Genomic DNA, 12,018 nt, shown 5'->3' with positions numbered 1-12,018 from the left:
TCAAGTTCATATTCAAGCTGCTGCTTTCAGTTAGTTACCATGCATCAACTGGGCCACAGTAGCTGCATTCTTAGCTCAGGGGAAATTGAGGGTAATGGCACTTGTTGTGCCCTGTGACAAAAGGCAGTCGAGCTAAGTTTTGCCAGGCTTTGCCCTAGTGGCAGAACAAAAAACTCTCTGGCTCAGCTGACATAGTAACATTTAAGTGGTGGAAGTTTCAAGCTATACTTCAATCATTAGTTTTCATTAATATGAACTTGAAGGAGAACACCAAGGGTTTGCTTCCCATGTGCCTCTGTTTTATCATTTATATAAAACACTTCATGTAAGACAGAGTAAAGGTTCCTGCTTCACAACTCAGTATCTCTGCTGGCTTGGGAAGGTGCAAAATACACACTGATTGCTCTTCCTAGCAGCTTCAGGGTAATTTGCACTCTTGGAAGATTGCAAAGAATGTTACTTCTGTGTGGTCCACTGTCTATGGACTAAGCCTTAGTGGTGATGCGGTGAAAAAATGCAAAAAGTTGCTTTTACTTGTCAACATGCTAGATGGAGATAGAGAAGAGTTGCAAGCAAACATTGTAGCCTCAAAATAAATTCTTCCTTTCCAACTGCAATATAACTACTATTAAGTATTCATTTCTTAGACTCTGCATCCCAGTTTGTTACTACATTAGAGGTTTTTTATTTGTCTTATTTCCAACACAAATCCTATCACTAACTAATTACCAGTACTGGTGTGTCAATAATGCATTAGGGGGAAAGTGTTTCTAAACTTACTGGGCATATTTCAAAACATAAATGTTCCAATAGAAGGAAAGATAATGACTATTCTGATGCAATACATAAAGTATATGTGTATATATCATAGGCCGAGTTTTAGTACGATCTGGTTTTTTTGCTTCACTTTACATTGTATTGAGAAATTATAGTATTGAGAAACATAGTTTTTCTTGAGAGGCCAATTTTCATGTAGAGATGAAGGAAAAGATTTTTTTGGTTGTGGTATTGACTTCCAGTCTACAGTAAATTATCAAACTCTTTTTAAATATAAAAGCTTTTTACAGAGTACTATAGTCACTCTGTATAATTAACATCGGTTGCTATGGACAGTTATTTTCTATCTTTTTTTTCTTTTCCATGAACACCATTAGTTAAAAATAGGACACTTCAGATACTGAAACTCTTGAGTCAACATTATCTGCAGGTTCTTAAAGTCACTATTTTATCTTTTTTCCATCTTTTAGTCTCAGCAACATAGAAGACAGAAAATCAGGATTTAGGCCTAAACACAATTTGAAAAAGAAATACTCCAGATTTTTCAAAGGAGACTTTAGGTTATAGGAAACGGTATCTTATTCTGTTTTAATTTCATCCAGCTCTTTTAAAGTAGCTTTAGGTGACAATCCTTTTAGCAATTACATGAGTCTTATCGTTTTTCTGATTCAGTGAAAGATTTCACATTTAATAGTTTTCTAAAGTAAGAGAAAGTATTCATGAAGGGATTTTTTTCTTATCCCACAGATGTATTGGCAATGCTCACCTTAAAATAAAGCATCATTAAAGCCACTAGTTATTCGCAGAAGTTTTCTTAGCCAGATTAATTTAAGCTGCTTTAACTCCATCCAGTTGGAGTTCTTGCATGACCCGTGGTAGAGGTGTGTGTGTATGTGTGTGAACATAGATTCAGAAACAGCCTTGAGCAATGCTCTTTCTGAAAGTATGAGCAATGCTTAAAAACATATTTTGCTCCCATTTGGATAGGTTGTTACTTTGATTTTGTGCTTGTCTGAGAATTTGAAAGGCACTCGAAGCTACAGCATAAAATATTTACTAGCTTAATTTTCAGATAGCTTCCTTATGTACAACCAGCAAACTTTTTTCAATGATAGATGTCACTGTTCAAATTCAAGAAAGAAGCAAACAGGATATTTTTACAATTATCTCAATTAATGAAAGGACTCTGGACATTTCTATCACGGGAGTATCACAACAAATACACAGCAGTTTCAGTAGATCAGGAGGTTATCTCAGAGTGCTTGTTTTATTTTCTCCTGCTTTTCAGACATTAAAGAATCAGAACATAGGCAAATGCACAGCAAGAGCTTAGCACATATCCATTTCCTTTAGTAAATATCTTATATTGACCTTAAGGGGGTATGTTATTATGTCACAAGAGTTTGTAAATACCCTACCTACCCAGACAATTATTTTAAAATGTGTATTTATAACTCATTGCTATGTTTTGAATAAAAAATAATTTTTAAAAGAATTTTAAAAAAGGGCATGCAAATAATCAGAGGGAAATAGAAATAAAAAGGATCTAAAAAGAAACGGGAATAGGAATTTTTTGACAGCCAATGAGCTACTGCTACTGTATTTTTTTTTTTCTGAGGTAAAGAGAGAAAATGAAACAAAAATATGATGAGAAGACATAAGGATTGGGTCTCATCTTATGCCTGACCTGAAGGTTTAAGGTAAGCACTTAAAGAGAATTTAACTGTGACCAGGTGAAATATGCCATTAATGCATTTTCAAACGAGACAAGCCATGTGATTAGAATTAACACATACTTAAATAATGTATTGAATTAAGCTTTAAGTCTTAAATACACAGCAATTTAATTTAATAGTCATATTCAAAAGCAGAAAGCTTTGTTGGAAGACTACTTGGAGGAAAAACTAGAAGACACATTTCCGACTGGAAACCAGGCAAAATTTTATGGATGCCAGAAGCATAGTTCCACTTTCTAATTAAGGCCCCTAATTACTCAAACTGTTCTGCACAGTTGTTTCCTTTTTTTTCCTATAGTTCTGGGAAGTCACAGGGGGATCTGCTCACATCCATCAGCTTGCTACATTTGAGTCTAAAATATGGTGTGGCCTACAAAGAAAGACAATTCTTTCTGTTTTCTAATTAGCATCACAACTGGAGACACTAGATTTCTGCTCTTTTCCGACCCCACTTCTGGCTTCAGATTATATTGCTAAAGTCAGCAGTTCCTGCCAGGAAGCAGTGCCAGGAGGTGTAAAAATAAGTATTCGGTAGCTGCTGCAGGAATGGAATAGCTAGTTTTTCCAGGAAGATTAAGATTGCAGCCATGCTACAGCACTAAATAGAAAAGGTTTCCTTTTGATAAAGAGGTTAACAGAAATTAAAGGAGGAACTGCTCACTCAGGAAGGTGAGGTGACAGAAAGGACCTGGAACCCGTGGGTCACCTGTAGCAGACCCATCTAATCACAAGGGCTGCAGTACTGGGTAATCTTCAGCCCTCTTCTGTTTTACTCAGAGTTTGTAGGCAAGCACATGGTTCTGGTAGTTGAAAGTTATAACTTAGAAACCTCTTTTGCAGGTGACTGGTTCCAGAAGAGTGTCATAAAATAACAGTTTTACTTGTTCTGTCTGATTTGCACTCAAGCCTTTTCAGGAAGGAAGTTAAAGGTAGGTGGTGACCCTGTGTCTGTAATTTCCCCTCTGGCTTTCTGTGGCTGTGGAGATCTCTTCTGCTCTGTCTTTGGTACTGTTTTGACTCCATTGAGGAATTAGGAGGTGAAGAGACTTTTAAAAAAAAATTTATTTAAAGTTGTATTTAAATGTAAGTCCACTTAAATGTGGACTTAAATGAGCCTGGATCTGCTTATCAATAGGCATGCAGCAGTCAAACTTGGGTGTATTCAGAGGCACAACCACAAGTAATGAGGGAGACAGAGGGAGACAACAAAGCAGCTGTTGTGTAAGTGCCCTCAGAGCAAGAGAGTAGTAGTGTGAGCACTCATCAGTTTGCCTTGGATGAACTGCTAGCAGTAGTTGAACTCCTAGATTATATGCTGATGGCTTTCTGTCATTTCTAGAATATTCTCTTGTTGATTTTTTCATACGAGTTTTGGTAGGTAGTTCTTACTTATATGTAGAAGAGGAGCTGTGCCCTGAGAATCTTTCAGAACAAAAAAAATATTCAAAGCATGGTGCGGCCTTATTATTTTGTCATCATTTATGAACTAAGCAGAAGCCCTTTGATAACAACCATCTGGAGTTTGTGGTACTGAGCAACAATATCTTTGCTTTATGTGTCCCAGTCAAGAGAACTATAATTGCATATGCTTTGGAGGGGTAGTAGAACTCACGTATATAGCATATAAATGCTGACCTGATGATGGCTACATGCATAAACAGTGTTGTATCTCTGTCTGCAAAACAGCTGGTTTGGTTTCCACTTGTGGGAGTATCTCCAGAAGTGAGAGTCTTATTCCTGGAAGGAGCGATGGTGAACACAGATTTGTATACAGACAGGATCCAACATTCTTTTTTGATGAAAATGCTAATTAATGCAAGTTCCACTCTAACCTGACTAGAAGTTTCTGTAAATGAACAGTTTGCATTACACTGTTGTCTTCCTTTATTAGTGATAATTCGAACATTAAAGTGAAGATCTTTTGGAATATCACCTCTAATTAAAGTTGTAAATACACGGAAGGATTCAGCCCCAGCTGTTTTATTTGGTTCTCCAATTATGCACAGCATCTCATGTACATTCAATGAAAAGAACCCAAATTTCCATTCCACTTATTGTTTCTGAAATGGGCCCTCACCAGAATTAACCCTGGCATGCTACAATAACAGATGAACATATTTCACTGAAGTAATGGGCTTTGGTGGTTTTGAAGTCATGAAACAGAATTATTCTCACCTAGGTTTTGTTGGTGTTTCTCTTTGGAAGGTCAGAGACAAACTGGAGACTTACCTGAAGGGTCCCATCTTTGCTAGTCAGCTATTTTAGCAAGCACTTAGAGTCTTCACATAGGATTACAGTGTGGCAAGGTAATGAATTTTAAGGAAAGATGACAAAAGAAATGGAACGAAGTACAGAATAATTCAACCAAGCATAGAAGGTAGATGAACATTTTAAATAACATGGTCCAAAAAATCTAGAGATTTGGTCAATTTCCCTGAAAGATTTAATAAGCAATCTCACACTTGCCTCATTAAATTTTCAGAATCAACAATCAGTTGTTAACACACATTGTATACCTTTTTATTTCTTACTCCTCAAATACTTTGAGTAAGTTTTATAAAAGCATTGGCATCTTATCTTTCCCTGTAGTGCTAGAAAAGCAATTCAAAGTTGACAGTAGCAGAGCAGTTGGAGAAATCAAGGAGGCAGATAGCTCATATTAATGAGGATCAGGTTTACCCTGGATGTGAAGATTACGAGAGAAAAACTACAAACTGTATATAATGCTAACCTCGAGTATGGTATTACTGTTATTGTATTGTATTATATTATTATTATTATTATGGTATTGTAAATATGTATTGTAAATATGCAAACTATATATCATGCTAATATATAAATACATTAACATCATCAGAAAATATACAGTAGTATAGTTTAGGAGCAGGCTTTGTACAGTGACACTTTACTGCTCTAGCAGCAGTCATTAGCTGTCAGTAATGGGCAGCTCATTACAAATGGATATGGTGAGTATATAGACAACCCAAACCACATCTGATAGATAGTAGAATGCAAACAGATTATAGATATACTGTTTTATTTTGCAGTGTTCTCTCCAAGTTGCTTATGTGAACCATCATTTTTCTGCCCAAGACTATTTTTGACACCTAAATTAAGATTTTATAACTTTCTGCCCTTTAAATTCCAGTGGTTAATGAAGCATTGGGAGGAAAATAGCTTATTAGATTTCACCACTGAAACAAAATTTAAAATACTGCAGTTTTCTTTGGATTTGAAAACTAATATATAAAGAAACAGAGAAGGAAAGTAGAAGCGTTCAAAGTTTCTTTCTATTTTTTCAAGCACTGATTCTAAGTCCAGACTAGAAAACTGTGTCTTCTGTCCCCTTCAAAAACAATGAAATACCAATTTTATGTGCTATCAACCTCTGAATTTGCACGTCACATACTTGATGGAAAAGGTAATGTGTAATTATCTAGTAAATCAATTTTATTAAAAAAAAATACATCCAACTGTCATAGTAAGTGGCTGAAGATGACATAATTGTGAATTGATACCTGTACCACACCTTCACCACTAATGAATACTTTGTAGACAAATGTAGCAAGAACAATTAGGAATGTTTACAATAATAGCTATTTAATTCGGTTTTGAAGGCCTAATACTACAATTTCTCAAAGAATAAACCTGTTGAGACATTGTAGAATTCTGTGTGAAGGTGGGATAGTCAGTAAGCCTTGTTTTGAACTCTGTTTGGAGCTACAGCATCCCAGCTGTCCCTAGCTTGCCTGGAGGTGCCCCCTTTCTGCGCTGTCTGGAGTTGAGGCAATCAAGAATCTGCTCCCAGGGAATATAATTGTACTGAAGTGTGGGAACGTGCTGTGCACATTAATCTTTCATGATGGTTGCTGAAGCACAGGACAAAGTCCTTGCTTCATTGATTTGACACAAGACATACTCTTCTCATCACCGTATGACATGTTCTATAAAATAAAGGATGGATGATTGGTCCTGGCAGGAGAGATATTCACAAAGTGCTTTTCTTCCAGTCCCCTGCCTCTTCCCTGCTTTTGAACTGAGACTTCTCAGTGGCAACTGCATCACAGCAGCTCCTACTAATGCAAGATTAAAGACAGAAGGCCTCCTTTCTGCAGCACACGTGTCCTGTTTCTATTTGTACACCATCAGTCAGTATATCCAGAATGGTGGCTCAAGTTCAAGTTAAATTTGGGAAAGTATATTCACCAAAGAGCACAAAATGCTACTTTTGCCAATTCTATTTCTTAAAATTTGCTCTTTCCAAGAAGTCCATTGTAACAACATGTGGGTTTTATTTGCACCCTATATAATAATTTTCACCAGCGTAAAACTTCTGATGTTGATACAATCGGTAAATAATAGGGGACAAAAAATATTCTTCTCAGATAAAATTTAGCCAAAAAGGCATTTTTTCTAAGGCAACTGAAAACAGTCAAGGAGGTATCTGCACCTTTTGAAAATCTACATCTGTGCTATTTTTATATTTGTTCATTATAAGTCAATTTTTGAAAATTATTCCTGAAAATTTCACATGGTTTTGTATATAAGGAACTTCAAAATACAACATTTAAGAAATACAAAAAACTGCAAAGTAGTCACAGAGGCTAGTTTTAGCTTAATAAACTAATCTTGTGTTTATTCAATAGGAAAGGAGTTACAAAGGGAAGATCAATGTTGAGGGTGGTAGGGAAAAATTTATATTTGTGTTTGGCTTTGGTTTGTTGGTTTTTTAGGTGCATCTAGACTCAAACAAAGAGAAAAAAAAAGGCCAAAAAAACCCCCCAAACCAACAAAAAACAAAAGTAAACCCCAACCAACCTTCTCTGTGGACTATACGGGAGCCAGAATATCTCTGAGAATTGTCATATTGCTTTACTGAAGGACAAAATGAGTATGAAAGTATTTGTGATACTGCTAATAAATTCGCTTTCATAAGCATGATTGACCTTAGGAGTTTGACTTCAATGATCCTTGTGCATCCCTTCCAATTCAGGGCATTTTATGATCGAATATATGTTAGTGTGAAGTGTGTTTCTAGGGAAGTTTGGTCTGTTCAACAGTGCCCACTTATTAACCTTGAGTTGTTAAAAAAATTGAATTATTGAATACTGTTCTATGGACAGATGTTTAAAATGGGTTTTTTAATTGTCTTGCTCAGATCTTTTACTGTACATGACTGGTTTGAGATTTAATATTTGCAATAGCACGGCCAACAAGGAATTAAAAAATGGTTTTGCACATAAACTGAAAAATTGTTTTGTTGCTTCAAAGTGCTAAGAGTCTCTGTAGTTGTATCAAAAAGAAATACTGCTGCAGCTACAATAAAATTGTGCAATGAAGCACAACTGATTATGCTATAGTTGTCCTAATATTAACATTATTATTCAAATGTAAATGCTTATGTATCTTGTGGGGTATGTAGTAATGGAAATAGTTTATATTTTCTTCTGAGTGCTGTGTCTTTTAATTCAACTTTTGGTATTACATCATAGTTTCAGAGACAGAAGTGCCAGATTTGGAGAGTAATAGATTTCTTTTTCTTCTTTTTTTTTTTTTTTCTAGTTTTCCATCTCCAGAATGTGTGTCTCCATTCACCTAGACAGAGTTGTAACCTGAATGATTCTCACTCGTGATGTTAGTCTCGTCTTTCTTCTATTCTTACCTATTAGCTGCCCAATGCTAGTATCTGGAAGTCAAGGAAGGCTTTGATGGAATATGTTTGTCAGTATTTGAAAAGCTAAGACATGATAGAAACCTAGCCATCTAAACAGCCAAGTATGTAAAAATGCCTGCCTTAATATTAAGACCAGAAAAACGTGTCCATTCTGAGCCATTTTTATGCGGCGGCTCAAAGACTTGGATAACCAGTAAGTGTCACACAAGCAAGCAAGATGGCTGGATTCCAGAGCAGAGCTATGAGAACTATCAGGCCACCGGTGTCTCTTTTGCAGAGGCAGGGACGGTGGTGGGGAAGACCTCAGTGTTTTGGGGCAAATGGATGAATTGTGTGCTGACAGTGACTCAGAATCCATGTGTGGGTGTGAAGGGCCTCAAAGAAGCCATCCGAGAAACAGCATGGCCAAGCCTGAGGCAACCTGGGGGCAGGGTTAAATACAACTTCTCAAAATGGAACCAAATGAGGTCTGCTCTTTGCTTGGCAACTTTTTCAAATGAAAAGGCTTGGGAGGTTTTAGATTTTTTTTCCTTTTTTTTTTTTTTTTTTTAATGCTAGAGTTGGTGGGAAGCAAGAAATAAAAATAATTATTGTGCTAATATAAATATTTACATTTCTTCCTACTCACTGTTGTACATCTTTTCTTCCACTTCTACTTTCACATGCTAGCTCCCTTATCTGAAATCTCATCAACATGATGACAATGGTTTTATTGCTGAACTACTGGACTGTAGAATTGAAAAAGTCCATGTTGACCATTTCTTTCTTGCTGATGGGAAAAAAGGCTGGGACAATGTGGGCAAAACTTAAAGGAAGAATCAATTATGTACAACAACTTCTTAATGGAAAAGGTAGCTGCGTGAGGAACCTTCACAGAAGAAGACAGAAGGTGAGCTTCTTAGAACTATAAAATATTTTGGGTTGGAGGACACTTAAAAATGTCATCTAATCCAACCGCTCTGCAATGAGCAGGGACATCTTCAACTAGGTCAGGTAGCTCAGAGCCCCCTCCAGTCTGACCTTGAATGTTTCCAGGATGTGACATCTGTCACCTCACTAGGAAACCTGGTCCAGTATTTTAGCTCCCTCATTGTAAAAAAGTTTGTAAGTCTAGAAATGCAATTTCACAGCCAATATTGTGGATCCTGTGCCAGGTGTCTGGATTTGCAGAGATTTTGCTAAGATTTTAATAATCATGGCCATGTGTAAATATGGAAGGAGAATCATGGAGCAGAATAGCTCAATGTGGGCCCTCACTGAAATGAAACTCGACTATGTTTCTCTCTGGTAGTGTTTGGTATTGCCACAGAACGAGAAATGAGGAAATATGCTTGTAGTACCAGCAGTGGAAGGGCAGTCAGAATATCTGAAGTATCGAATCTCTGCTGATTACGCCCATTATAGGAAATAAACTAAACTGCAGAGGGGAGAGGATGAAAGAAGAGAACGGGATGCTTCTGTATTTTTTTGCATGTTGCTACCCTCTGCAGATCTCAAAAAGTAATGATGCAATGATTAGGTAAGGTGTCCAAAGTATTTGCTAAATGCAACAGTATTTTAAAGTCCAAGTATTTCTTAAAATAACAAACGAGAGATTTAAAATTAGTAATATAAAATCAGTGCTAATGCAGAGTTTTGAGATGAATATTTATCAGTATAACAGACAAGAAACAGATAAGAACATATAGGAAGGAACACTTGCCAATGAGGAAAGTTTGAGGAACAGCCAAAGAACAGTTAATTTCCCCTGGGGCTGAAAGCAAGTACTGGAAGTATTAGGGCCACAGATCCCCAAGCGTATACTGAATTTCAGTAAGTGAACTAGTGACACTTAACATCATCTACAGTAGTCAACTGGGAATCAGTGGATATAAAAAGAAGAGAGTATTCAAGAGAATTTCTGGCGTAAAGCATTATCAATTATTTTGGTTTATCCGATGGTTGGATTATCCCAATTGAATGGGTAAGCTAAAGAAAATTAGTAAATTCCAGCAAAAATTGCAGCAAGATGCAAGCACACTTTTCCATTGTGTAGGCTTTAAAAAGGTAAAGATGACAACTGGGTGGGAAATCTTTGCCTGTAATATAATGTCTCTAAAGTAATTAGAAATATAAAATGGTAACTTTGGTAACCAAGAAGCTTTATATTTTATGAATTTTTTAATATATATTTTAAGTTATGTAATATAGCACTGCTCTGTCACAGTTATGATGTAAATAAAGTTCTTACTGACAGCTTTCATATCCAGGAAGTTTGATTTATGAAACACTAGTACATGAAATGTCTGTGGTAGTATAGTACAGCTTGTTGGAGAGATTAAATACTCTGAATGATTGGTTGATTGCCTTCATTCTTGAAATAGCTAATGAGCTACTAAAAATCAGCTTGTGAGTAAAAATCAGCTTGTGTTGAGCAAAAGGATGGAGTCCATAGGAAAGAGTGAGTAGCAGTTCCCTGATGCAATGAAAAAAAGCACTGAAAGATGCCCCACTCCAACTTCCTCTCCTGAATTCTGCACATAATGCTGTCATCACAAAGAAGACATTCTTCGAAGTTAAGGGACAATAAAAGAAAAATCCATGGTGTTTTCAGATATGTTTATGGTCCCAGAAAGTCCAAAGGTACTTGGGCTTTGCTTTTACCATGGCTGATCTTAACAGTTCTGCAGAAGTAAATTTTAACACAAAATTGAGACACAATTGGTAACTCACCCAGCTAACAAATACCTAACTTTAACTATTTCTAGCTGAACTTATATCTTTCCAGTGAGGAGTGGCTTACTTCAGTAGGCTGCTTCAGTAGGAAACATGATGCAATTTTGCATATTTGGGGTTGTTTTGTTTTTTTAAACTTTTAATAAAAGTGGTGCCCATGGCATATACATGAAATGAAAAGAGACCAAGGACACATTTCTTCTATAGGAAATGCAACATTGTATTTTAATGAAAGAAAAGGTGTGAGTCAACTCTACTCACATCTCACTTCCACTAGAATTACAGTAGAGGAGGGGGAAGGAAATCCATCACAGGGAACAATTTTTTTTTTTCTTTTTTTTCTTGCAGAGGAGTTTACTGAGTAGCCTCTTAAAGCTCTGTGGAGAATTTGCTCTAAAGGCTGTCAGTGTAGGATAGGTATTTAAAATTTGTCACTTTCACCCTTTTTCAGTTTAAATGGAAGGCAACTATAGGTCTGGTAAGGAATATCTATGACTATTATGGTGGAGAGTGGATGAGCAGATTTAATTTATATAGGAAAGGCAGAATCTTTTGCAGGTTTGTAGACTGTGATAGTCCCATTAATGCAGGAATGCCTTCTGGGGATCTGACTCCAAAGAAGTATGTGCAGGACAAGTTGGTTTAGTGAACAAAACAATAAAAGTGTCGATAATTGAACAGAAGATGTGATAATCTCTTACAATAGCTGCAGAACAATACTGAACTCGAGCTTATTGGGTATTAGAAACCTAAGAATAAAAGAAACATTTTTGCTGGGACCTTGTAACTATATACAATGTTCATGCAGCTTATTTGTATTTATCTTTAAGAAGTGCAACTATAATCACTTTAATCATAAACAATAAGCAACAGCATGAACTAATTTATTAGTGAATCTCCATCTGATTAACTAGTAGCACCCTTGTCCAATATATTATAATGTATGTGGATCCTGTGTTCCAGGATCATCACCAGCAGTTGAGTCTTCACTACTAATAACATTCTCAAAAAGACAATATGTTAAAATGAGTCAATGTGTTTCAGGCGTTTTCTTGAATGTGCGTGTGTTGACTCTCCTTTGAATTTGTGTAGTGCATCTACTGAAAGTAAGATAAA

General features: G+C 36.3%; 2 long non-coding RNA genes across 2 annotated transcripts; both read left to right on the top strand.

Annotated features, from left to right (window-relative positions):
* Positions 1-2,301: 2,301 nt before the first annotated feature.
* LOC121674356 lies at positions 2,302-5,770 on the top strand. The gene is made up of 3 exons (XR_006019591.1): positions 2,302-2,477; positions 3,354-3,442; positions 5,662-5,770. It is a non-coding gene; the product is annotated as an uncharacterized LOC121674356 (long non-coding RNA).
* A 2,257-nt stretch (positions 5,771-8,027) lies between these two features.
* On the top strand, positions 8,028-10,429 carry LOC121674473. The gene is made up of 2 exons (XR_006019628.1): positions 8,028-8,147; positions 8,922-10,429. It is a non-coding gene; the product is annotated as an uncharacterized LOC121674473 (long non-coding RNA).
* Positions 10,430-12,018: the final 1,589 nt, after the last annotated feature.

Source organism: Corvus kubaryi, unplaced genomic scaffold (genome assembly GCF_017639235.1).
Source record: "Corvus kubaryi isolate FWS band 111438036 unplaced genomic scaffold, C.kubaryi_AGA036_p1.0 68, whole genome shotgun sequence".
In the NCBI taxonomy this organism is placed as follows: Eukaryota; Metazoa; Chordata; class Aves; order Passeriformes; family Corvidae; genus Corvus; species Corvus kubaryi.
This window is presented reverse-complemented; position numbering and strand designations above follow the sequence as displayed.